General features: G+C 37.4%; 1 pseudogene across 1 annotated transcript; it reads left to right on the top strand.

The window, feature by feature from the left end:
• The first annotated feature begins 15,459 nt into the window (after positions 1–15,459).
• On the top strand, positions 15,460–26,618 carry LOC115976614 (annotated as a pseudogene). Its single transcript, XR_004088346.1, has 4 exons — positions 15,460–16,037; positions 16,141–16,486; positions 16,642–16,921; positions 26,247–26,618. The product of XR_004088346.1 is annotated as a BTB/POZ and MATH domain-containing protein 4-like (transcript).
• Positions 26,619–27,053: the final 435 nt, after the last annotated feature.

A 27,053-nucleotide genomic window follows, 5' to 3' on the forward strand; every position in this document is an offset into this window, starting at 1 on the left:
GAGGCGATGAATAAGTTCATCGTTGATTATAGGATTCCTCCCAACGTAAGTCTGAGGCATTGTAAGATGGGGGAATGGCACTATAAGAGGGAAACGGGCGCGGTAGTAATTCCCGTCCTCGCCTTTGTAGACGGGGGTATGAGAATCCCTATGGGGCCGATAACGAGGGGTTACCTCAGGCACTTCCGATTAGCCCCCACCCAGTGCACCAGCAACGTTTTTAGGATTCTGGGTTGCGTGGACGCTTTAAACGAGAAAATAGGGTTAAGACTGACCCACCACGATGTGAACTGGTGCTATAATCTCCAAAATTTGAAGGGGAAAACCTACTACATGAAAACGAGGGACGAAAGGGTTCGATTAATCCAGTGTCTCCCTGACTCTAACAAGGGATTAAACAAGGATTTCCTCATCGTCTCTGGTGAATGGCACGATGGTGATCCGTGCCCCGTAGTAGAAGGAGAACCAGGTGGGGTACTGGGAATGGAAGGGCGATGAACCTTTACGCCATTCTAATCTGATGTTATTCGGTAACTAACCATGCATACGTATTTTTCTTTTTGCAGATCCACACGACTACCAACGGCATTTTCACTTAGTCAACCGGGCGGACTTGGAGACTGTCTTACAAGCGGCAGTTTTTGTAAATGACGGAGATGGTCAAGTCCGAGCAGCTCACAAAATATTAGGGTACCCTCCTGTTCAGAAGTCATTTGCGAACGCAAGGCACGTGATCAGCGCCAACCGTCCTTGGCTTCCAAAAATTACCGTGGTCGAGACAGGATTTTTAATCTCCCAGGAACCATCTATCCCTGAGAACATCCCACCAGTGGGCCCCTCCTCGTCTCATCAAGTAGCAGAGGACGAAGGCGAGCTAAACCGGCCCGAGGAAGGTTTTGGGGTATTTGACCTAACCCACCAATCCGAGGATCCTTCTGGTGATATAGGTGACCCAGCCTTGTCCGAAGCGGAACTGTTGTCAGTAGGCACCTCTTCTCAGGCCGAGATGGGACTCAAGAGAAAGCCCCCGACCCCGCTACTCGAACTCCTCAACGGTCAACCTAGGAAGGATACACAGGGAACGCCACAACCCAAGGCTCCTTCCCCACCACCTCAGCCCCAGATTGTCCAGACTAGGTCATCTTCTGCCAAGTCACAGTCACAATCCCCCCGCCCCAAACTTCCTGCTTCCTCCCAACCATCTCTACCTCCTCGGCCGAAAGGCACTGATTCAAAGAGAAAGAGGAGCCCCAAAGGCAAGGAAACTATGGACGGGGGAAAATCCCAACCTTCTAAGGAGAAGGAGGAGGCTCCACGTACAAAACAACTGAAGATTGGGCACCAAAGCAAGGGTAAAGAGACTAAAGTCCAATCATCTCAAGGCAAGGAAAAGGGGATCGAGGCCCAGTCCTTGCCAAGCGCCTGGCTTTCTACCCCAATGCTTCACGGGGGTCCACTACTGAAAACTGCATCCATGAGGGACCTTGGAGATGGCGAGGGTGGCTACGTGGCAGATGCACTAGGGAGAACCATGCTACTTCCTACTGACATGGATGGTCTGAGGAAAATGAGGATGCAAGAGGTCTTCCTCAGTACTAAGAGGTACTTGGGCATGGTAAGGTTTCTTGAAACCTAAAACTTTATTAATTCCCGCTCCTGGTTTGTCATTAACTATGCATTTATCTCCCCTACCAGGCTCTCCAGGCCACCTATAGGATGGAGGAAGAGGTGAACAATAAGAGTAAGGCGGCCGAGAATGAATGCACCAAGCGCATAACGGCCTCGAAGACTCTCCAAGCCTCTGAGGATGAACTCACCAAGGTCAAGGCTGACCTAACAGTTGCTATCCGTGAAAGGGATAGCGCCTCGGCGGGCCTAGCTAGCTCCCAAAAACAGGCCGAGGACCAAACAAAGCGTCTACTTGAAGCCGAGGATCAGTTGCAAATAGCTAAAGATCTGATCGAGGGTTTAAGTAAGAAGCTGGCTGCGGCCGAGCATGACAAAGGTGTGGCGGAGTATACCTATGACGAAGCCCTAAGGGCCAAGCGGGAGGCCGAGTTTGCTAGAAATGAGGCTGAGGTTGCCAAGGAAACGACCGAGAATGATGGTTATAATGCGGGGGTAGCTGAAACCCAAGCCATCCTTAAAGCCCAGATTCCTGGAGTATGCAGGCTTTACTGCTCCCAGGTTTGGAAAGAGGCATTGAAGCAAGCTGAGGTGAATGCTTCATCCGATTTGTGGAAGGCGGAGAACATATTCTACCCTACAGCCATCCACGAGGCCACTTCCTCCAGCTCCGTGGCTATGGGTGACCAACCTGAGGAAGGGGTCACTCAGTCAGAAGACTTACAGGTTGGCGGCTCTCCTGGCAAGACGCTCAAAGAGGGAGAACTTCAGGATGTGATAGAAATATCTCAGAATACGGATCCTGAGGCACCTAAAGAGGTTACTGAGCCCGTGGTTGGCACTCAGATGCCTAATGCTGAGGAGCCAGCCACACTTGCCCAGCCCCCACAGGCAATTCCCCTCGCTGTGGTCCCCAAGAGTACCGATACTGACCCTGTTCAGCCTTCCCCAGAAGGGGCTATCCTCCAGGGCGCCAAAGCTGATTCCGTTCCGCCTTCCCAGGACGTGGCCGACGCAAAACTAAAGAAATAGAAACCCTGGCTAGGCTCCATATTTGTTTTCAGTTTAATGATTAACTTGTTTCTTTTTTCATTTTGAAAACTTTGTAATCTATTAATAGTTTGAACCTGTTGAAAATGTATATATGAAATCTTTTTCTTCATTTTTCCTTTTAGTTAATTGTTAGTTGCCCTTGTCGATACTTACTATTGTTTATGAATTCTGAACTAATTTATTTTAACACGTATGAATATTTGTGCATGCGATACATTTTAACATCATGTTTCAAAACCCTAGCTTACCTGCACCCGCAGAACCTTGGACTCATTTCTAACCCTTATTCAACGAAGATATAGGCATCATTTTAGATGTCACGTGTAGTCGCTAAGTCCTGCTTAGAGCCCAGGTTTCTTTAAAGTAATTGGTTTCCCCATAAGTTTGAGTCCGAGGACCATGCAATACCTTGGTTCTGTCCAAAACTTGATTTTGATAAGTCGTTGGTTTCCCCATAGGTTTGAGTCCGAGGACCATACAATACCTTGGTTCTGTCCAAAACTTGACAGATATTGATAAGTAGTTGGTTTCCCCATAGGCTTGAGTCCGAGGACCATACAATACCTTAGTTCTGTCTAAAACTTGATAGATATTAATAAGTAGTTGGTTTCCCCATAGGCTTGAGTCCGAGAACCATGCAATGCCTTGGTTCTGTCCAAAACTTGATTTTGATAAGTAGTTGGTTTCCCCATAGGTTTAAGTCCAAGGACCATACAATACCTTGGTTCTGTCCAAAACTTGATAGATATTGATAAGTAGTTGGTTTCCCCATGGGCTTGAGTCCGAGGACCATGCAATGCCTTGGTTCTATCCAAAACTTGATAGATATTGATAAGTAGTTGGTTTCCCCATAGGCTTGAGTCCGAGGACCATGCAATACCTTAGTTCTGTCCAAAACTTGACTGATATTGATAAGTAGTTGGTTTCCCCATAGGCTTGAGTCTGAGGACCATACAATACCTTGGTTCTGTCCAAAACTTGATAGATATTAATAAGTAGTTGGTTTCCCCATAGGCTTGAGTCCGAGGACCATGCAATGCCTTGGTTCTATCCAAAACTTGATTTTGATAAGTAGTTGGTTTCCCCATAGGTTTGAGTCCAAAGACCATACAATACCTTGGTTCTGTCCAAAACTTGATAGATATTGATAAGTAGTTGGTTTCCCCATAGGCTTGAGTCCGAGGACCATACAATACCTTGGTTCTGTCCAAAACTTGATAGATATTGATAAGTAGTTGGTTTCCCCATAGGCTTGAGTCCGAGGACCATACAATACCTTGGTTCTGTCCAAAACTTGACAGATATTGATAAGTAGTTGGTTTCCCCATAGGCTTGAGTCCGAGGACCATACAATACCTTGATTCTGTCCAAAACTTGACAGATATTAATAAGTAGTTGGTTTCCCCATAGGCTTGAGTCCGAGGACCATGCAATGTCTTGGTTTTGTCCAAAACTTGATTTTGATAAGTAGTTGGTTTCCCCATAGATTTGAGTCCAAGGACCATACAATACCTTGGTTTTGTCCAAAACTTGATAGATATTGATAGGTAGTTGATTTCCCCATAGGCTTGAGTCCGAGGACCATACAATACCTTGGTTCTGTCCAAAACTTGATAGATATTAATAAGTAGTTGGTTTCCCCATAGGCTTGAGTCCGAGGACCATACAATACCTTAGTTCTGTCCAAAACTTGACAGATATTGATAAGTAGTTGGTTTCCCCATAGGCTTGAGTCCGAGGACCATACAATACCTTGGTTCTGTCCAAAACTTGATAGATATTAATAAGTAGTTGGTTTCCCCATAGGCTTGAGTCCGAGGACCATACAATACCTTGGTTCTGTCCAAAACTTGACAGATATTAATAAGTAGTTGGTTTCCCCATAAGCTTGAGTCCGAGGACCATGCAATGCCTTAGTTTTGTCCAAAACTTGATTTTGATAAGTAGTTGGTTTCCCCATAGGTTTGAGTCCAAGAACCATACAATACCTTGGTTCTATCCAAAACTTGATAGATATTGATAAGTAGTTGGTTTCCCCATAGGCTTGAGTCCGAGGACCATACAATACCTTAGTTCTATCCAAAACTTGATAGATATTAATAAGTAGTTGGTTTCCCCATAGGCTTGAGTCCGAGGACCATACAATACTTTGATTCTGTCCAAAACTTGATAGATATTGATAAGTAGTTGGTTTCCCCATAGGCTTGAGTCCAAGGACCATACAATACCTTGGTTCTGTCCAAAACTTGATAGATATTAATAAGTAGTTGGTTTCCCCAAAGGCTTGAGTCCGAGGACCATACAATACCTTGGTTCTGTCCAAAACTTGATAGATATTAATAAGTAATTGGTTTCCCCATAGGCTTGAGTCCGAGGACCATGCAATGTCTTAGTTCTGTCCAAAACTTGATTTTGATAAGTAGTCGGGGGAAATAACCCCTCGGCTATGACATGAGACCCTGGTTTTGAGGGAATTAGCTCCTCAGCCGAGCCCATAGAACCATCTGTGCGGCTGACGCTACAAAGCGTAGCCCCTAGTAAAGAAACGTAGCCCCTAGTGGAACTTTACGCTAGAACACAACAACCGGCCGCTAGAAATGACAAAGGAATTGTCTCGACCTATCGCCTATGCCAAGACACAAGCCTTTTCCACAGACGGCATCAATTGTAAGGACACGATTCGTAACGACTCGTAACAGTGTTGGGTTCGTACGTAAAAAGGCTCAAACAATATCATTTGTAGAGCGTGGGTTTGAAAGGCTAGGCCTTAGTCACCAGACGGTGGGTTTTTCGTGGTGTTCATACATGGTTAAATCATTTTCGCCCTAGAAGTCTTTCTCTTGGAGGCGGGCTGGGAGGCTCTGGTTTTTTGCCATTTTTCCCAGCCCCCTCTTGGTGCACTAACTTTTACATTATATAGTCCTTCTTGGCTGATTTTAGCCCTCCATTTATGGGTTAGGCAGGTGCTTACTTCTGTACCCGTCCCATCAGCTGTCCCTTCTTACTTTCTGTTAGTTGCGATGATCGAAGTTACACCGTCCAAGCGTCTTTTCTCATTAACATGATCAGGTCGCTGGCAGGTGCATTTAATGCAGAGGGGACGTATTTTCCTTGAACCAATTTTGCACCGTACCTCCACATGGGCCCTATTCCACTCACATTCCCTTTAGGGGGCTGTTTGGGGATAACATTCACCAAGACGTTGCTCTTCTCATCGAAGTCCTGGAGTGCCGAGGATAGGGTCGCCCTCAGTTGTTCCCCTTAACACCTCGGCCTTTGATCATTCGTCCTCGGTACACTACCTCCTCGGTACGGGTCCTGAGCCCGAATAGAGCGTGGGCCGGATCATAAGCTCCCCGGCCCTACATTTAGTATTATGGATGGATAGTGGGCTGGTCTTAGTGGATCCAATCAAGTTTAATCCTACACATTTTGCTCAAAAAAAAAGGTTTACTGCTACAATCCTACAGAAAAAAAAAAAAAAAAAAAAAAAAAAAAAGGAGTATTGATAACAAAATTATAATTTAGAATAATTTACTTTGTAATAATATTAATTTTAATTTATTTGTGCAGGTTTAAAGTATAAAGTGATCGTATTAAGTAAAACTACAATTGTGCTTTTGATAATTTAATTAGTAATTTTGCCTCTCAAAAAGCAAGAAAAATAAATTTTAATTAAAAATATATATGAATTTATAATTAAATATAATAAAAAGTCTCGTTTAAAGCTTTCGCCTAGGGCCCCCAAATTCATTGAGCTAGCCTTGTTTCTTGTAATTAATGTAAAAAAACACGCATACATTTATGCTGACATTTTTTTTTTTTTTTTTGAAACAAAATTTGGGAACAACAGACGATTCTAAAACACGAATACATTTATTTCCATATTTGTTTTGTTTAAAAAAAAAAATACCTTGTGTGAAATATGTGAAATAGAAATGTATTCAAAGGTCTCTTTCTGCATGCAACTGTACACCCTTGATAATGTGCTGGGTATTCAAAACTTCTATTCTATTGTTTGTTCAATTACATGTCAAAGATGTCCAAGGGGAGATACCCCATTGTTCACGGGTAATTTGACAGCCAAACGACTGATTGTATATTCTCACATTTTTTAAAATATTGATGATGATGGCCGTGGGCTACCATACATTTGCGTGTATCCCACATCTTGATTAGCTTCCTATTGGAGCAGCTTCTAGAATATGAAATCCTTACCAGGCAACGTTCATTCAAACTGACTCGGCTCGGGCAAGGCCCAGATAGTTCCAGGTTAGGATCCTCAAGGCTTGGGTGGGATCATGATTGTGATAGTTTTTGCGGAAATAATATAAAACAAAATTTATATTTTCATTTAAAGATTATTGTACCACACAATTATAGATTATAAACAGAACAAAATTACGTATCTGTCTTAGTAACTCAAGTGTGTTGCCTCTCAGGATATTCACGTTCAGAAGATTACAGTATCACTCAGTAGTTTTGATGGCCAACAACTAATATGATTTTTTTTTTTAATTTTTTTTTTTTTTAAAGACTTCTAAAACCCAAGAGAGAGATTGGATGTGGGATCCTTAGGGATCCTAATCTTTAGCTGTAGGATTAATCGATTACTTTTTGAATGTTATTGACTTATCTTGAAGCTCTTTCAAAATTATTTCTTAATTTTCTCAACCATATCAAGAAAATATTTGAACTTCTACAGATTGTAATAATGTCCATCAACACATTGCAATTGACCCCTGAAGATTAGAGATTACAAATTGATGTGAACCCCGTCAAGAATAACGAGACCCAACAACGAAAGGGAACCCAAGATCGTTCTATGGACAGATTTAAATGGGAGACCTCGACCCGTTGTTTATGACAAACAAGAACCTCGGTATAAGGAAGACGCCACAAACGGTGGTGGAAACTCCGTTTGATAAGTCGAGATGAACGCCACGGGAATTCCCGATAAGTTCGAGTAGTTCTTCAAAGAACCAAAGAGAATAAACCTCACAAGTTTTATCAATAATGTCTGAAAAACGTTTACAGACTTAGATGACTATTTAAAAGCTCCTTAAAACTTGACAGACAAGAAAATATATTCTAAAATAACTCCTAATTGATACCTAACCATATTAGCAATAAAGTTTGACCTAAAAAGCATTAAATGCACCTAAAAACAAGGAAATAAATCACCTAAACCTAGAATAACGTTTTTTTACATAGACCCAAAATATTTCATGCCAATCCTTATTTAACTTATTGTGAGATAGAGTTGTTTTTTTTTTTTAAATTTAATGGAAAAAAATCTCTAAAAATAAGTAATATTTTTTCTGTTGACCAAATGTAATTTTCTTTTAACTCTTTTTTTTATGATATCAAATACTAGAAAATACAAAAAACTGTCTTTACTTTTCCATCGAAGTTCGTAGCTATGGAAAACTTGATTGAACAAAGTTTGTAGGAGCCGATCCAACTTAAAAAGAATCCTACCCCAACCTTTATAACATGGTTTGGGCCATTGAATTAGGGTTCATACATAGGAGGTGGGTCATATGGGTTTTACAAACTATGGGCCATGATAGATCGCAAAGGAATTAGGCCTTACAATAACATGTCAATAGATCTGTCTCTCCTGCGTCCACCTATGTCCATGACTGATGAAGGTTAGATTTAGACTCTCTTCACTATTATAGGCTGTTTGGTTTGTCTTTTCAAAACATAGTGTTCAGTGTTTAAACACTGAACACTAGTGTCCAAAATTTGGAAAAATGTGTTTGGTCACGGAGTTCAAAACAGGGTTGTTTGAAAATTGTTGCTCCAAAATCCATGTTTGAAATGCATTTTTTGGAATGTGCTCGGAGTTGATTTTAAACACTAAACTGATGTTTCCGATGGCACAACGGTAATAAAATTGAACTCACTTTTGGACTGTGCTCGGACCCACCTGATCAGCTTTTTTTTAATCTTTGTCTCCTCTCCTCTCTACTCTCATCTCTTCACGCCCCAAACCCAAATATACAAAGAAGATCACACAGTCCGAACTCACCCACCTCCATAACTCTCACCCACCTCCATTACTCCTCTGACCTAGCGCCATTCCACCTCACCCCTCACGGATCCAGCGCCATTAATCCTAACAGTGGCTTCATAAACGCGTCAAAATCCCACACACCGCATCACCAATACCCCTATCAATCACAGTAATCCCTTTCTCCCAATTAATTCCTCACCAACGAAGCTCTGTTGCTAAGGAAAAGGCAAACTCACACAATTCGAAGGGGTTGGTCAGGTAAAGGTTTTTAATTTTGTTAATTACTTGTTTCAACTTTCTTTCACATCCCAATCAAGGCCCAGATAGTTCCAGGTTAGGATCCTCAAGGCTTGGGTGGGATCATGATTGTGATAGTTTTTGCGGAAGTAATATAAAACAAAATTTATATTTTCATTTAAACATTATTGTACCACACAATTATAGATTATAAACAGAACAAAATTACGTATCTCTCTTAGTAACCCAAGTATGTTGCCTCTCAAGATATTCACATTCAGAAGATTACAGTATCACTCAGTAGTTTTGATGGCCAACAACTAATATGATTTTTTTTTTAAAGACTTCTAAAACCCAAGAGAGAGATTGGACGTGGGATCCTTAGGGATCCTAATCTTTAGCTGTAGGATTAATCGATTACTTTTTGAATGTTATTGATTTATCTTGAAACTCTTTCAAAATTATTTCTTAATTTTCTCAACCATATCAAGAAAATATTTGAACTTTTACAAATTGTAATAATGTCCATCAACACATTGCAATTGACCCCTCAAGATTAGAGATTACAAATGAGGTCCCATTACTTACAATTTTATATCTATGTCCTTCCACCACACTATATTCCCACAAGCCACTAGGACTAGATTAATATCACTGTCATGTCCCTAGCTTATGTAACTCTTAATTTCTTTATTTCATAATTTCTATTAGACTCCAAAATATCTTTGAAAAAACTCTTTAAATATATATATATATATACAATATTATATATATGAAAAACATTTTTGAAAAATGTCACTGGCCGGTTTTGTTTTGAATCCAACTTCAATATGAAAATCAACTAAATACACTATCTTCTTTAGAGACTAGTGGATTCATTGTTGAGCATTTACATATTTTACTCGTTACACACATAACCCAAAATGTTTGTATATAGCCTTTAAAATTAGCATCACCAGTTGACATTGTCAAAGTTATGTGCATAATAAATAAATATATACAAACCTCTCATATATGAGGACAATGGAAAAATTGTGATAAAACAACCTTTTAATTAACAGTGATCACTCCATAAGGTGTTCTTGATCGGATCTGATTCAGTGTATGTACTTGTTACATTACACCCACTTGTCTGCTTAAAGTCACTACTTCAATGATGGAGTAAATCATCCTATCACATAGCAGTACAACAAGTGTAGGTTTCAATGGTGATATTTATTTAATATCCATAACCTAGAACAATTCAATAATTTACGAAAAATCATTACTCCCAGTCTTTGGTTCCTTAACCATTAACATGATTTTTTTTACAGAGACAACATCACATGCCACATTTAAATAATGAAATATATCTATAAAAATTATGTATGTGAAAATAAAATTTTATTATCAAATAAAAAATGCATAGTATTGTTTTTGAGGGCACATAATTCTAACAAATTGGACCTGCCTCCTTAGCCAATTTGGACAAAGTGAAGCATGTTTGAAAAATTATTGGTCTCACCTCATCTGTGTACTCATCCCAAGAAAAAAGATGTTCTCTTGCGTTAGTTTTTCCAACCTTGCCTGAGCCTTGAACTTTTTGTGAATCCCATTTTAGTGTCCCAGCTCTAGGATTTGAACTTCCTAGCCTTTTGGGGACTTGTTGGCTAACTTTATGGTTTGCTTGGATTGGAGAGAGATGGAGAGGGAGGAGAGGCGAGGTCCCTCCATACAAACATAGGGTTAGTGACTAAAGTCAATTAGGGGGATTTGGACTGTTGCACTTGAATCCAATTGGGGGGTATCAAGTGCATTTTTCATTAACTTTTTAATTTAGCTTTTAGCTTATTTTGTTTAGGTATATTATTTTTATTTTTTATTTTTTTTTTGAAAAGGAAATCAGCTTCATTAAAAAACAAGAGATAAAGAATCTGCATACAAAGCTTTTAGAGCTGGCAGAGGGGAATCCTCCAGCCAAATACAATCCTCACTAATATATCTAGCATAACGAGCAAGAGAATGGACCATCCCATTAGCAAAACTTCTAATACATTGAAATGCCACAAGTTAAGACTTCATTTCTTCCCACTTTTCAATGTACAACTATAAAGCACACTTTTAATAAATAAAAACAATCTAGAAAAGCCAAATACATTGATGTCAAATGAACGGGGTTGATATTTTGCATTTCACGCTAGATGGACATGCGTTGGTTTTTGGTTTAGCGGTATTGGTGTTGGTCAACGTGGGATATTTAAGTATTTATAAATGTTGTTACTTGTTATTGGTCTGAGTAGTTGGAATTTAGGCTGATGGCATTAGGCTTGTTGTGGGCCTTATCTAAGATTTGTTGGCCTTTGGCATTATGGAACTATAAGCATGTAAGGTTTGGGCTCAGCCCACCTTCAAAAAGCATCACAAAATTTTAATAAAATGGTCACCCTGCCATTCAGGTGCCTCTGGTTCTAAAAGCAGTTCTGCGTGCCCTGTCCAGAAGGCGACTTGCATTCCGGTCTGATATATATATTTTTTAATCCCTAATATATATCAAAAAGTTTTTAATCCTTAATATATATCCCTAATTTTTTCATTCATATCATGTTTTGTTGAATGTAATATCTGAAGCTTGTGGTTTTTGTTAGCTTAGGTGTTTCTTTGTTTTTGTTCAGTTCAGAACTCCATGGTTCTTGTTCTGTTATGGTTTTGTTGCCGTTGGTTAGTCTTTGTTGGGTCTTCTTGTTGTATAGTCTTTGTTTGGGTCTTGTTGTTGGTCCTGAAGGTCTTCTTTAGTTTTTTTTGCTCCGTTTATGGTCTGCTTCAAACTCTTCTTCTTTTTTCTTTTCTTTTTTTTGTTGAGGAACATTTCAAACTCTCTCTTTCTATTAATAAATTCCAGCCTTGTATATGTAAAAAAATATCATATGATTCACTTTGTCTTGCGTGCGTGAACACACATATATATGATCAGTTTGGTATTGTCATAATTCAAAATTCATAGTCAATAACTGCTCTGGCCCATGTCAAAATAACGGGCTCTCCTCCTTTGATTGCTACCCAGTCACTGTTAACAGCCCAATTGTGCGACACCAATTTGGTGGGTTGGCCCAAATTAGTGCTTGGCCACCACTAATGCAATGAAAGACTATTATTTTTAGAGATTTACTAACGTGTACCCTTGAGTATATATTAGTAATCCATTTTAGGAAATTTTGTATAGAAAAATGTAAAAATAATTCACTGTTTTGACAGCCTTTTCAATTTCCAATAAAAAACCTTCCCAAAATGGATGGTTAATGTATGCCCCAAGGTTGTCAAAATCGGGATCTTATATAGGATTTTTGAAGGTAGGTGGAATCGTAGATCGTAGAATCGGATCGTGAATAGTAAGATTCTACATATTTTCAGATTTAAAGCAAAAAACACATTGATAATGACTTTATATATTGAATAATCACGTTAATTATAAATTCATCGATAAAAAAACGGCCAAAAACACATTTTGGTCCCTACATTTTCAGCCGATTCCCGTTTTAGTCCCTAAGTTTTTTTTTTTACTGCTTTTAGTCCCTATCCTGAAAAATGCTTCCATTTTGGTCCCTGCCGTTACTCATTTAACAGAAATATCCTACGTGGCAAACGGTCCAACAGTAAATGCTGACGTGTCTATTAAAATAATATTAAAAAAATATATTTGCATTTTTAAAAATGTCATGTCAGCAATTTAATTTTTGAAAAAAGCCACATCAGATAAAAATAATATAAAAATTTCTAACCTAATTATTTTTTTAAAAAAAGAAAAGAAATTAGTTAAATTAATTTTTTTTCCTTTTTTTTGGAAGAACATGAAGAACGTGTTCTTCATTTTCCTTCCCCAACTACGCTTGCCCATAAAATTAAAAATTAAAAATTTACTTTTCTTTTCTTGCATTTTCTTAGCCAATGTAATTAAGGAATCTAATGTATTACATTTTCTTCATTTGTATCGCATTACAAATTTATTTTTAGACTACACCATTCTTGGAGACCAAATAAAAATAGAGCAAAGATTCAAATTTTAACAATCATTTCTGGTGTTCTCTTTTCAGTCAAGTTATCAAAATAGCAAAAGAGTAAGCACAAATAGAACACAGAGCATTTCCATATTAGATCTGATGCAAAACCCAAAAGATAAACTAGATCTAGAACTTAAATCAAATCAAAATCTTATCTAAAAAAGACAAACACAGATCTAAACGAAAGATACGAATTCAAGCCGTCGTCACTGTTCTGGGTTGGAGAAGGCACAAAAGTCTGGGTTTATTTGGTCTTCGCTGCCCATACGTATGGGTTTTGAGAATTCAATACCCAAGCGAGCAAAACCCAGAACAACCAATCTTCAAGCCGCCATCACTGTCGCCTTCAGTCTTCGCTGCTGTTGCTCCGCCACCGCGCAGGCCGGAATCAGAATCTCGGTGCCGAGATCTAGTAGGAGCGTCACACCCATATCCGAAACTCAAAACAACCAAACAAAACAGAATGAGATAAGAGAGAGAGAGAGAGTTTTCACAGTGGTTTTGTGTGTATTCGGTGATGAATGAGAATGTAGAGAGTGGGGAAATAGTGATTAGTGGGTTTGTGGCTGTGGGTTGATTTTCTTGGCCTGGGTTGTTGTGGGTTTTATTTTGGTGGTTGTGGGTTGGCTTTGAGATTGGAATTTCTGGTTTTGATTAGTTTTTTTTTTTTTAAATAATTTATGGGTTTGTGTTCTTGGATCTGGGTTTGTGTTCTTGTTGTTATTGTTTAAGGCACACTTATATCTCAATTCATAAGATTTTTAGTTTTTAATTTTTTTATTTAGTTAAAATTAATAAATTAATTTTTTTAATTTAGATGCTGATGTAGCATTAAAAAATATTTTTTATAATTTAGGCCACGTGGACATTAGTTTATTATTATTTAACTTTGCCGTTTGCCAGGTCTGCAATATCCGTTTCTGATGTAACGGTAGGGACTAAAATGGAAGCGTTTTTCAGGAGAGGGACTAAAAGCGGTAAAAAAAAAACTTAGGGACTAAAACGGGAATCGGCTGAAAATGTAGGGACCAAAATGTGTTTTTCGCCTAAAAAAACTAAAATTTCCATCATATGATGTAATTTGCATGTCATACATCGCTAAGTCTATACTAATGAAACAAATATATTTAAGTTTTGACTCAATGTATCTAAAAAGTTCAATAAATGTTTAATTAGCAACCAAATACCAAAATATTTATCAAAACATATGGAAAATATTTTCCAAGTTCTAAGTTCCAAGTTTGAAATCCAAAATAAGTTAGCAAATGGAAACTGGCTAACTACAATATGAAATCCAAAAGCAAAATGAATATTAAGGTGAAATGAACATTTAATTATTCTCATTCTAAGGTTATTATAAACACCGTTCTAAATTCCTAATCATTATCATTATTAATTTCATCATCTATGTAGACATTATATATTTGTATATTAGAGCTGCAAAAGACATTAAGATACAATTTCACATTCAACTATTCAAGTTATACCACTCAGCAACAATTAAAGAGCATGCTAAAAAAAAGCAATCAATCAAAATACAAATACAAGCATAACTGATAAAATTATATATAAATTTTTTTTTAGTAATATTAAAATACAAATTAGTATATTGATCAAATAAATTTAACAATATTATAGTTTAAAAGACGACAAAGCCAACATCAAATTCTTCTTTTAGAAATGATGAAACATTCATTCATTTTGATTACAAGTGAACTATAAACTAGAAAATATTTGCTTAAGTTAATATAATTTTATAAAAATAAAAGAAAAAGCCATACCATCATAACATGAAAAAAAAAAAAAAAACCCCTTAAAGTTTCATCAAAACAAAAAATTTATCCCATAAAAAAAACAAATTTTTTTTTTGTTAGGATCGGTAGGATCTCATGCGATCCTATCATTTTTACAATCTTAATGCGATTTTAAATGTTTTGGTGAAGTGATATCGTAAAATCGTGTTATCCTATGATCTAAATTGCAATTTTGATGACCATGGTGTGCCTTGAGAGCACACATTAATTAGACCCTTATTTTTACCGTAAAATTTATAACTGGTAGGATCTGTAGGAACCCATACAATCCTATATGATCTTACACGATCTTACCATTGTTACGATTTTAATACGATTCTAAACGTTTTGATAAAATGAGATTGTAAAATCGTATGATCTTACAATTCAAATTGTGATTTTGATGACTATAGTGTACCCTAAAGGCACATATTAATCATACCCTTATTTTTACCCTAAAATTTCTAACTGGCAACGTATCAAAAAATTTTTTTCAGACATTTTGATAAACCGTAACGGAAAAACCAGAAACGGCACAAAGATAAATGAGCGCGAGTACGAAAGCAGTACTCTGAGATAAAACCAACAAAACACCCCCTCCACGTCACAAAATCACGGTACTCCCTCGTCATTTCACAAAAAAATAGGGACAATCCAGTCATTTCACTATACTCCAAAGGCCAGATAAACTAACCTCGAGAGCCCTCCTCACCATGACGTGGCACTTCCATCTCCGACACGCACCGTGACTCTTTCATCTTCCCAAAGAGAAAACCCTAATTCTCTCTCTCTCTATCTCTCTCTCTCTCTCTCTCGCATTGCGTTGCAGAATCAAATTGAGAATTCCAATTCAATTTCCGATTTCCGATTTCCAATTTCTATGAGCTGAACCCTAGAAAACATGGCGGAGACGAGTCCATCGAGCCAGTCGCGGTCGCTGACGGAGACGGTGAACGGTTCGCACAAGTTCGTGATCCAAGGCTACTCGTTGGCGAAAGGCATGGGAGTAGGGAAGCACATCGCGAGCGACAATTTCACCGTCGGAGGATACCAGTGGGCGATATATTTCTATCCCGACGGGAAAAACCCCGAGGACAATTCCGCCTACGTTTCGGTCTTCATCGCTCTCGCCAGCGAAGGCACCGACGTCCGAGCCTTGTTCGAATTAACCCTAGTCGATCAAAGCGGCAAAGGAAAACACAAAGTCCATAGCCATTTCGATCGCGCACTCGAAAGCGGTCCATACACTCTCAAATATCGCGGTAGCATGTGGTACGGTACATTCCATTCCATTCCATTTTCATTCACTCTTTGAATTAAGCTTTTGATCAATAATCAACATGTTTTAGAAAAATTTTCATATTGTGTAATTTAGGGGATACAAGAGGTTTTTTAGACGAAATTTGCTTGAGAGCTCAGATTATTTGAAGGATGATTGCTTGAAAATAAATTGTACTGTTGGAGTAGTGGTTTCGGCCACGGATTGTCCGCGATTACATTCAATTAGGGTTCCAGAGTCCGATATTGGAGCACATTTTGGTGTACTATTAGAAAATATGGAAGCTTCCGATATTACTTTCGATGTGGCAGGGCAAAAGTTCCGTGCTCATAAGCTAGTACTCGCAGCTCGTTCCCCTTTGTTTCGATCTGAATTTTTCGATGGCTTGGAGGAAGATAAGCAGGAGATTGCAGTAACCGACCTCGAACCTAAGGTTTTTAAGGTAAAAAAAAGAAAAAAGAAAAAAAAGAAAAAATATATATAATTGTTGTTTCATTTCTGTCAGTGTTTGTGTTAGTGTTGAGGCATGGGTCAGCACTTGTGCTCTTGTGGTGGTATTTTACAGTTCACTACTGCTTGTCATGGTATGTCCAATAGGCCATGCTGCATTTTATATACAGAGATTCCCTTACAGAAGAAGTGGAGTCTGTGTCGTCAAGCTCGTCTTGTACGTCCCCGGTATCAGACACGTTGACGGCTAAGTTGTTAGCAGCAGCCGATCGGTATGGTTTGGAGAGGCTTAGAATGATGTGTGAGTCTCACCTCTGCAAGGATATATCAGTCAATTCCGTTGCTGAAATTCTTGCCTTAGCTGACCGCTATCACGCCACCGAATTAAAAGAAGTTTGCCTTAGATTTGCTTCTGAGAACCTTGCAGGTATATTTTCATTTTAACATGAAGTATTTTTTTCATAATTTAAGTTTTCTGGTAAAGATTATGGAATGAAAAAATAAATTTGTTTACATGAATTCATTAATGTTGACTATAATATTGCCTTGTTAACAGTTACACAACAATTTGTATTTTAGAGAAGGTGTTGATGTTGATGCATAGCAAGGTTTTCATGAGTCTGTTTAGAAACCCCAAAATCAGCCGACATGACAGCTTTATATTCAAACATGTTTTTAGGGATTTTGGCTATGACTAAAAATGGTTGTTCTCTTTGCTATCAACTCTTGTTACTTCTCGGTTTAAGGGAAGCAATTAAAATGGAAGTAGTTTCTTCAAAATTTTCTGTAAGAAGTTGGCAAACAAATTACATTTTCAGGGTGTTCTGTTGCAAATACTTGGCCTTTTGTGGATTTTTAGTACTCTTATCTGTCTATTCATATGGCCTTTTCAATTTAGGCTGAGACTGCATATATATATATATATATGTGATGTTATATATCTTTATCTGTATATGCGTGATTGCATGTATGTGTGTATGTAAATGTTATTTTCAGTTATTAACACATTACATATGTAGATTTTTTGGAAGTATAGGGGAAGGCTTTTTTTTTGGTTAGCAAACAAGAAGAAAATACAAAGTCCTACCAGACCCTTCTACGCATATTTTTTTGACAACTATGAAAATCCCTTACTTTAAAATTCACATAACTAAGGACAAATTTTTTTGATGAATAATAGGGACAGATCTGAGATTAAGTATCAAAAAAGATTTGAGCTTAAGTATCTTTCAATTTTTTAGAAGGTATCTAATAAAAGGGCTTTTCACTCAGTAAAGGTGGAAGACAGTGCTAGGAGAGGGTTGTGGGAGGAGTTGGCTGGAGCTTATGAAAGATGAAAGTGGTTTTGTGTGTAGTTGGGGGTTTTAAAATCGTTTGCTTCCCTAGCTAGAGGCTGGGTTGTACTAGATTTTTTGCTCTCTTAGGTGATTTTCAGGGTTCATTTTAGGTATGAATTTAATTGATCTACTTTTGGAAGGAGGCTCTTATAAATGGTCGAGCAACCAAGACAATCTGTCCATGTTTCAGATCAATAGGTTTTTGGTATCCATGGAATAGGAGTATACAGTGGTTACTTCCTTGCCTATTTTTGGACCATTTTGGTGTTCTTTTGGACAATGGTGGTATGAGGATGGGAAGATTCTTCTTCAAATTTGAAGATTTGTGTTTTTTGGATTGAGTAAAAGGCCTGTGGGATGGCTATAACTTTCAAGGGCGCTTGAGTTTTGTTTTAGCTAACAAACTCGAGGTGCTCAAGGAGGATTTGCAGGTGTGGAATAAGCAAGAGTTTGGAGATGTGGGGTTACCAAAAAAAAAAAAAAAAAAGGCCATTGGCTGATATTGCGTTCCTTGATGCAAAAGAGGGGATAGGAAGGTTTGTCCTGAGATGATGAAGTTAGTAGAGAAGAGTTGAAGCAAATTTGTGAAACCTTGCTCACTTGAAGAGATCTTACGGCTTCAAAAGTTCATAGTGGTTAAGGAGGGAAAAAAACAACACTAGATTTTCCCACAGATTTCATTCAGGAGTTGGAGGTTGATGGTTATAGATTGTTGTTTATTCTGGTAGTGGAAGTTCTTAGTCACATGCTCTTGAGAGTTGTGGAGGGAGGTTTATTGGATGGGTTTAGAGTGGGCAAGGCCACCTCCAAAGCTTTGTTAGTGTCTCACTTTTTGTTTGCAGATGATACCATTTTATCGGTGGTGCACTTGAGTGTAATCTATGCCTTTGTGCTTTGAAGCTGTATCAGTTGGAAGTAAATTTGAGCAGGAGTGATATAATTCCAGTGGGGGAGGTTGGGAATGTGGAGGACTTGGCTGCATTGCTTTCTTGTGAGCAGTTAAACCAGGTTCATAAGCTGGATGTGCTAGAAGGAGAGAGAGGACTGTATGATGGTGAGAGAAATCAAATCGAGCCAGACAAAACTGGAGTTGGATTTGGTTTTACTGCTGGAAGAAGCTGGAGGAAAAAATGAAGGGTTCTCTACTCGGAAAAAGGGGATAAGGATATCGGATTTTTCCATCGTCTAGCTAACTCTCATAGAAGGTACAATGCCATCAACAACCTTAGAGTTGATAATGTGATGCTGTCTGATACAGAGGCACTTTGGGAAAACATTGTTCAATTTTATAGCAACATGTATTGTGAGCCTGAGAATTGGAGACCTGAGGTAGATGGCTTGTTTTTTTCAACCATTAGTGAAATAGAGGCAGCTCAGTTAGAGAGTTTGAAGATGATGGAAGTATTGCAGGATTTGGAAGAAAATTTTTATTACTCATCAAAAAAAGGTGGGTTCATTGTAGATGACTTATTTATGTATTGCCTTTGGGTGATTCATGCAAGGTATCTATGGTTTGGAATACAGTTCTTGAAGGATATAAAAATGGCTATTAGAGTGGAAAAAGTTGTACCTTTTAAAGGGGTGCTCATCTTACCCTTCTCAAGATAACACTTTCTAGGGGGTGTTTGGTTTGTGTTTTCAAACAACCATTTTCAGTTTTTAAATAGTATTACACGTATTTTTATATACTTTTTCACCCACACGTATTTCCACAGATGTTTTCAAACAACAATTTTCAGTTTTTAAACACATGTACCAAACGGGCCTAGTCTCCCTATTTATTTCCTATTGTTGTTTTCTATTTCTAATCAGGTGGCTAAGTGAATGGAGAGATACAACGACACTTTCTGTGGGGTAGGGGGTGGTGAAGTATCACTATATTGTAACTTGCGCTATGCGTGGGATTATTAGTGATAAGTATACAATATTGTAAACTGTTTAATTGTTTGATTAAATAGAATGGTACATATATTTGCTCAAGATTTTGAAACCAAATGGTTTGATAAAAAAAACCCACCCAAATTTTCAATTCTGATGGCCTTTTGTATTAAATTTTAGTGCTTTAAATTAAAGATACATACTTATCAGGATTTCTATCAACACAAATTTGTGAATTTTGTCATATGGCCTTTATACAACAAAATGTATTGTCAAAATTTTTAAAATGCTTGTATCTGCAAAAGGTGCCCTTATAAATTACAACAAGGAAAGGCATTACCTATAACTAATAATTTCATTCTTTGAAAATGGTTTGTACACATTGTGTTATGTGTCATTTTTTCTAATAAAAGATTTTATTTCTTAAAAAAAAAAAAAAAAAAACCTAATAATTGCATTAACTGACAAACAACCTTAGAAAAATTACAGAAAATATTTACCAATAATTTCAAAGAAGCACAACAAAGTTAGGAGTATACATGTGGAATGAAATAAATGCATTTATTTAGCATCATATTTAGGTTCAAGTTTGAATCCTTATTTGTAAGTATTAATTTTTTTCTCATGTTTATCATCAAACAATAAAACACTTTCTTGCTATATAGATATAGTTTCAAGAAGAAACCAACTTTAGTCTTTGCCTTATTTCCTAATTGTGATATATTTACTATCAATAGCTATAGATTGTCATGTTTATGATAACATTTAGTGATAAATTGATTTCTTGCCTTATATATATATTTGATAAGTAAGAAAATTTAACCCGTCAGGATGCAACCATTGCAACCTAGTGGTTGGAGGCTTGTGACGATTGTAGACCTAGACATCCTAGGTTCGATCCCCACTAGGAGTTATCTTGGATTACCCGATACATGGTTATGGTGGGTGGGATTTTGTATTCTTGACTTACTCCCCAAGGTTGGGTCCAAAGGGTCCTGCCTTGGTGAGGTTACACCTCAAAAAAAAAAAAGAAAAGAAAAAAAAAGTAAGAAAATTTATTAATATTGATAAATTACCGATTGTCTCAAAAGTTTAAGCTATTAGGAAATGATAAATTTAATTATTTAACTATAATTTTAACACTCCCCCTTACGTGTGGGTCTAAACTCCCCCTTAATAAATGAGACTCAACACTTGAGATTTTAACATTTTAAATGGGATGTAGAGCGGAGACGTGGATCAAACTTAGAATTTACTACTTTGCAATGGTGAATTTAATCATTTGACCATAATTCTAACAAATAAAATAAATTACATCGTGCTCATGATGATAAGCACTCTATAACCTATAAGTGTGTCACAATTTGTAAGACCCCCATACTTGAGACCAATCAAATTAAGTGTGCACCAACAATGCTTCCAGTTGATTCATTGATCTGTTTGAGATCTGTTTGTATTCTCAAACGTATGACTATTTCTCTCCTTCCATAATAGCCACATTAAAGATAGCAGTACAATGTTCTAGATCGCAGAAGAGTGTATCCCAAACCAATTTCTTATCCAAACAAAGCATCGAGCACCCTCCTTGTTAACACCCAATGAATCCCGAAAGTTCTAAAACGCTAGGCTACATAAATCATAGGCAACACCACAATAATCAACAACTTATCTATTGTCTCTCCACTATATCAGAACATACAAGTCACTTAACTTAGTTAAATCCCTGCTTGATAAGATTATCACAAGTAATAATTTTCTCACATGCTGTGGTCCAAACAAAGAAAGAGAGCCTCTTGGGAGCCTTAACACACCAAATAGTCTTCCATGGGTAAGAGTTATTTGGTGCACCACGGAGAGCCTCACGATAAAAGCGAACAATAAATTCATTGCTCTTTTTCAATTTCCATATCACCCTGTCACACCCCTCCCTCGTAGGGATATTGGAGTATAGAAGATCTAAGAAAGAACCTACTGACTCCAACTCCCAATCATGAACTTCTATGAAATCTCACATTCCAAATCTGGGCCTTCCCAACCGCGGACTCTCCATTTCTGATTGGACTTATTCATTTTGATCAAACGAGCAAGCGTACAAGTCAAGGTACAACTCCTTTAGACAATGACTTTTACACCAAACATCATGCTAAAACTTAGTCAAGTGCCATCTACCACTTCAAAAGACAAATTTTGCTAAAAAGTGCCCATCCGACCTTAATACTCTTCCACAGGCTACACCCTTGAGGTGCTCTTACTGATCCCAAAGTTAAGCCACCACATTCCTCACCATATTTTGTAGCAATGCGTACACTACAAAACGACGTTGTTCTGAAGTATGTATAGTCAGCATTATAAATGCACAACCAATTAATGCAATTTTAGAAAAATAAATAAATAAATATACAGCCACTCAAAAAGGAATGGTTAGGAAAATTGATTGGACAAATTTAAAATTAATGCTCACAGATAAGAATGAACTTGGACATAAAAATGATGCTAAATAAATGCATTTAAGCTCCTCAACACATGGCACATATAAGGTCAATAAATTTGATGTATTACATTTGCTGACTTGTCATGATGTGTTAGTCCACATGGTTCTGAATAGATTAAAGAAACTGCCACATTTCAAGCAGTGGATGCTCTAATCATGACAAATGGTGGAGCCTTAGCATAGACTTTTGCTATATATATATGATTTGATGGATTGGAGTAAGGTTTTCTCTTTGATAAATCATGGAGGGTTGGGTGTGAGGAAGATGATCACTTTTAAACAAGTCTTGCAGGGTAATTGGTTTTGGAGGTTTGGAGAAGAGAGTGACCACTTCTAGAGAAGTGTTATTAGGTGTGTGTAGCGGGTGGTTGGACTATTTTGGATGTGTGTAGGCCCCATGGGTGTCGTCTCTGGAGAGGAATTAGAGGTGGTTGGGGGAAATTCTCGACTTTATTATCTTGTAAATTTAAGGGTTGGTACAAGAATTTGATTTTGGTATGATGCGTGATATGGTGATAGAGCGTTAAAGGAAATATATCATGATTTATATTTGACTACGATGGATAATGATGCTTTAGTGTCTTCCATGTTGAGTTCAAGAGATTTATTAGTAATTTTCATTTACATGATTGGGAGTTGGAGGGACTTCTTCCCTTAGAGTTAATATATTCTCTTTTTTCTTTGGAGGGTGGGGCTGATTTTATGAGATGGAGACTTACTAGCAATGGTAAGTTCAGTGTTTGAACGTATTACGAAGGTCTAAGAGGCACTATTTGAATGCATTTCCCATGGAAGTGTGTTTGAAATAGCGAAGTTCAGAAGAAAGTTGTGTTTTGTGTGGATTGCAGTGTTGGGTGAACCTTTTATGTTTCAATATAAATTTTGCCTCTCATCCTTAATTCCTTTTATAGGCTGGATTGATTGTGGTTCTCTTAATTAAACATAATAGTCCTAAGAGCACTTTTGGTAAGGTTCAATTAGTTTTGTGGAAAACATTTTCTGGGCGGATACCAGAAGTAATCCCTATATCACATGGCTGGATGTTGAAGGCCTGCTACCAGTTGGCCTAATTGATTAAATAAATCTCATTCAATGGAGGGGTTTCAATTTTTATTTACTTGTATTGTAATATTTTATTTCCTTTCCTACTTAGTCTAGGGATTTTTTTCCTTTTCGTACTAGGTTAGTGGAATGTATTAATTGGTCATAATTGTTTCTTTTTCTATGTTAGGTAAGTTCAGAACTTTATTTAAGCACACCCAGAGTTCTCTGTTGTTACAGTTTTACAATAAAACTTCTCTTTGAATTTTTTCAATGTTTTGGTGTTGACTTCAGCCAACTTTAGGTTCTGATTCCTAAGTTTCTATCTCACTTGATGTCCAACTCCAAGCAACCCTAGGTGGCTAGGTGCCGACTCCTAGGTTTTTAACCTCTTCTTCTTTGTCTCTTTTATTGTAATTGCTTTTGGTGTTTGTCCTGCATCAGTTTCCTAATGTCTGTTGCATTGGGGAGAGGTGTTCAAGGGAAAACGTATTCTCAGTCAGTGGTAAAACGCCCTAATTAGGTGTAGACAATATGGAAGTTCCAAACCCCATTCCCTGCCCCACAAGCGCAGGGTCCTGTTAGGACTTAAAGACACTAAGAGTTTACGTGATAGACCTATGAGTTTTGAACTATTTTTCATTGAAATTTATTACCTGTCTCTCTCTATCTCAATCCTACTCTCTACTCCTGCTGATATGATGAGACCAAAGGACTTCTTGGGATTAAAGATTCTTAGATCTGAAAAGGAGTGGACTTCAGATATATGGTTTACTGGATTTTATTTGGTCTAATTTGGTCCATGGGAAAAGGGCTACTAAGAAGTAACCAATTGTCAAGAAGTGTTTGGCAATCTCAGATGATGTGCGATATTGGTAGGAGCTCCGTCTCTGCTCTCTCCATCCTACATTCCTATTCTTTAGTTCTCACTAATATATGATGAGACAAAGGGGCTATTTGGGAATAAAGATTCTTAGATCTGAAAGGAGTGGACTTCATTAGATGGTTTACTGGATCTTGTTAGGCCTAATTTGGTCCAATTTGGTCCATGGGAAGGCTACTTTCAGGTAGCCAGCAGTCAATAATTGTCTTGAAAGCCATGTTTGGCAATCTCAGATGATGTTCAATACTATTAGGTCAGGAGCCAGCTTGAACAAGGTTCCTGGATATAAGTTTAGGTTTGGCACTTCTGACATTTTCTCTTGTGGGCTGGTTTGATCAGTGTGAAGTCCTACACCATTGATTAGAACACTTAAGGAAGAAAAATAGGTCTTTTAGCTGACATGTCTAGAATATTTTTTAACAATTGATAATCTTGTCAAACATGGTATTACATTAGTGGATTTCTGTTGTATGTGTAAAGCTAGTGGAGAGACTATGAATCATATGTTACTGTATTGTGAGTTTGCTGATTTGGCAGTTGACTTGTACTGGTGTTTTTGATGTGCCCTCTTTTTGTAATTCATTATTATTTTTATTTTTTTGATAAGTCTCTTTTTATAATTCATTATTGGAAGCCCCTTCTGTTTCTTTCCCTTGGCAGAGCATTTGGTGTGCTAAGGTACCTAAAATGGTGGTCTTTCTTTTTATGGGCAGCTGCTAGGTGTGGGATTCTTACAATAGATAACCTTGTTTAGAAGAATTTGCCTCTTGTTAATTGGTGTTGCCTATGTCGTTTTTTTTATAAGTATTGCTTATGTCGTGATGAGCAAATTGTGGATCATCTTTTGCTCCATTGTAAGTTTGCTCATGCTTTGTGTAGTAAGTCTTCCTTATGTTTAGGGTTTAGTGGGTGATGCCAAATACAATTGTCTCTTTCCTGTTTGCATAGAGAAATTGGTTGGGGACTTATTCTTCAAATGTTTGGAATATGGTACCAGCGTGTCTTATGTGGTTAATCTGGAAGGAACGCAATACCCGAACATTTGAGGACATTGAGAGACTTATAGATCTGTTGAAGTCTTTGCTAGCTAGGACTTTGTTTGAGTGGTCTTGTATTTGGGGTTTTACGCATTGTATTTCCATGTTTGATTTCCTTATTTTTGTTAGCTTTTCCTAGGGGTGGCAATTCGTGTTCGCGTGTTGGGTTCATGTCGTGTCAAGTCATGAGTATTCGACTACATAGGTCAATACTAACCTGACATATTTATTAAACGGGTCAAGATTCCTCAACCCTAACACGACCTATTTATTAAATGGGTCAGTCGTGTCGACCTGTTTATCAGATTTTATCAAAATGAAAAAAAAAATTATGAAAAAACAAACAAATAAATATTTTTAATGTAAAATTTAGAACTAATGAGTAATTGCATCACAAATAATCATTCAAAACTAAAGCATATCCCAATATCACAAATAATCAATCACAATATGTCAAAGAAAATAAATCACAACAACTAATATGTTTATATACCTAGAGTTTAAAGGGTATTTGGTAAAATGTCATTTAATTAAACGGGTCAGACGAGTCAAACAGGTTCTATGTGTTCAACACTAACCCAACCTGTTTATTAAACGGGTTAGCCGTGTCAACCTGAATATGACACAAACCCGTTAAGCCTTAATCCATAACCTGCTAATTTCGTGTCGTGTCGGGTTCGCGGGTCGTATCAAATTGTGCCACCCCTAGCTTTTTCCCTCTTATTTGTTTGTATTTGCTTCAAATGCAATAAGTCTGCTATCATAAAAAGGATAGTAAACACATAGCACTTTTCTTATCAATAAAACTTTTATTACCTATAAAAAAAAAAAAATTGTTAAATGCTACAAAAATGGTTTTACAACAGTTCTTGCAAAACCAGGATATGATATGGTGGCGATACAATAATTAGTATTACTAAATATATATTTTTAGGAGCATTTAATTTTAATTTTAATTTAAAAAAAAATTAGTAAGATGCATTATGATTGAACACAGAATTATGATTTCCCTTATTATTATGATTATTTTTCCCTTATAGTAAATATATTCATTTTCTGCTCTCCATTTGGCCTTCTTATTACAGCTGTGATGCGATCAGATGGTTTCCAGTATCTAAAGGAAAATTGCCCTGCACTTCAGTCAGAGCTTCTGAAGACAATTGCAGGTTGTGAAGAGGATTGCAGCAGTGGAGGGGCAAAATCTCGGAGTGTTTGGGCCCAACTTTCAGACGGTGGTGATACCAATGGCAGGAGAGTTAGGCAAAGAAGCTGATGTCTGATAGTTGTATTGTAAATGCAGGTGATAATGTTGAAAAAAATGCGAAAGAGAACAGATACGTTATATATTGTCAAAATCTGCTATGTTTTCATGGATAATACTTGCCCAAAAGCAGTAAAAACTAGATACTAAATTGTAGAGTTTTGCTTGTGTAAAGGGTGTTTTTGTGTTGGTGCAATGTGTATGTGGTTACAGGGCGTGGTTTAGGATACTTGTCTGCAAAACAGCCAGGTGCTAATCCCTTTTTTTTTTTTTTAAAGGATATACATGGGTTCCTTTTAGTTGGTCCTCCGATGTTGTATTTTCTTTTCTTTTCTTTTTTTTGTAGGAGAAAACGTTTTTTCCTTTCTCGGAGGAAGTAAAAATTCGCTAATCTTTACCTCACTGATTTGTTTTTAGCATCCAATATTCATGTGATATAACGATGTCGGTGATTATGATAGGCTTGCCTAGTTAAGCAGCAGATTTTGTTTCCTAGTAGTGGCAAACTTGATGGGAACTCATGCAAACATAAATGGATGTGTGTTTAGATTTACTTGTTTGATTACTGTCCAAAGTGATTTATGCATTATATGTATATATGATTACTGTAAATCTGTAACACTTAGATACT

The sequence above is a fragment of the Quercus lobata genome, chromosome 1 (assembly GCF_001633185.2).
Source record: "Quercus lobata isolate SW786 chromosome 1, ValleyOak3.0 Primary Assembly, whole genome shotgun sequence".
Classification (NCBI taxonomy): Eukaryota; Viridiplantae; Streptophyta; class Magnoliopsida; order Fagales; family Fagaceae; genus Quercus; species Quercus lobata.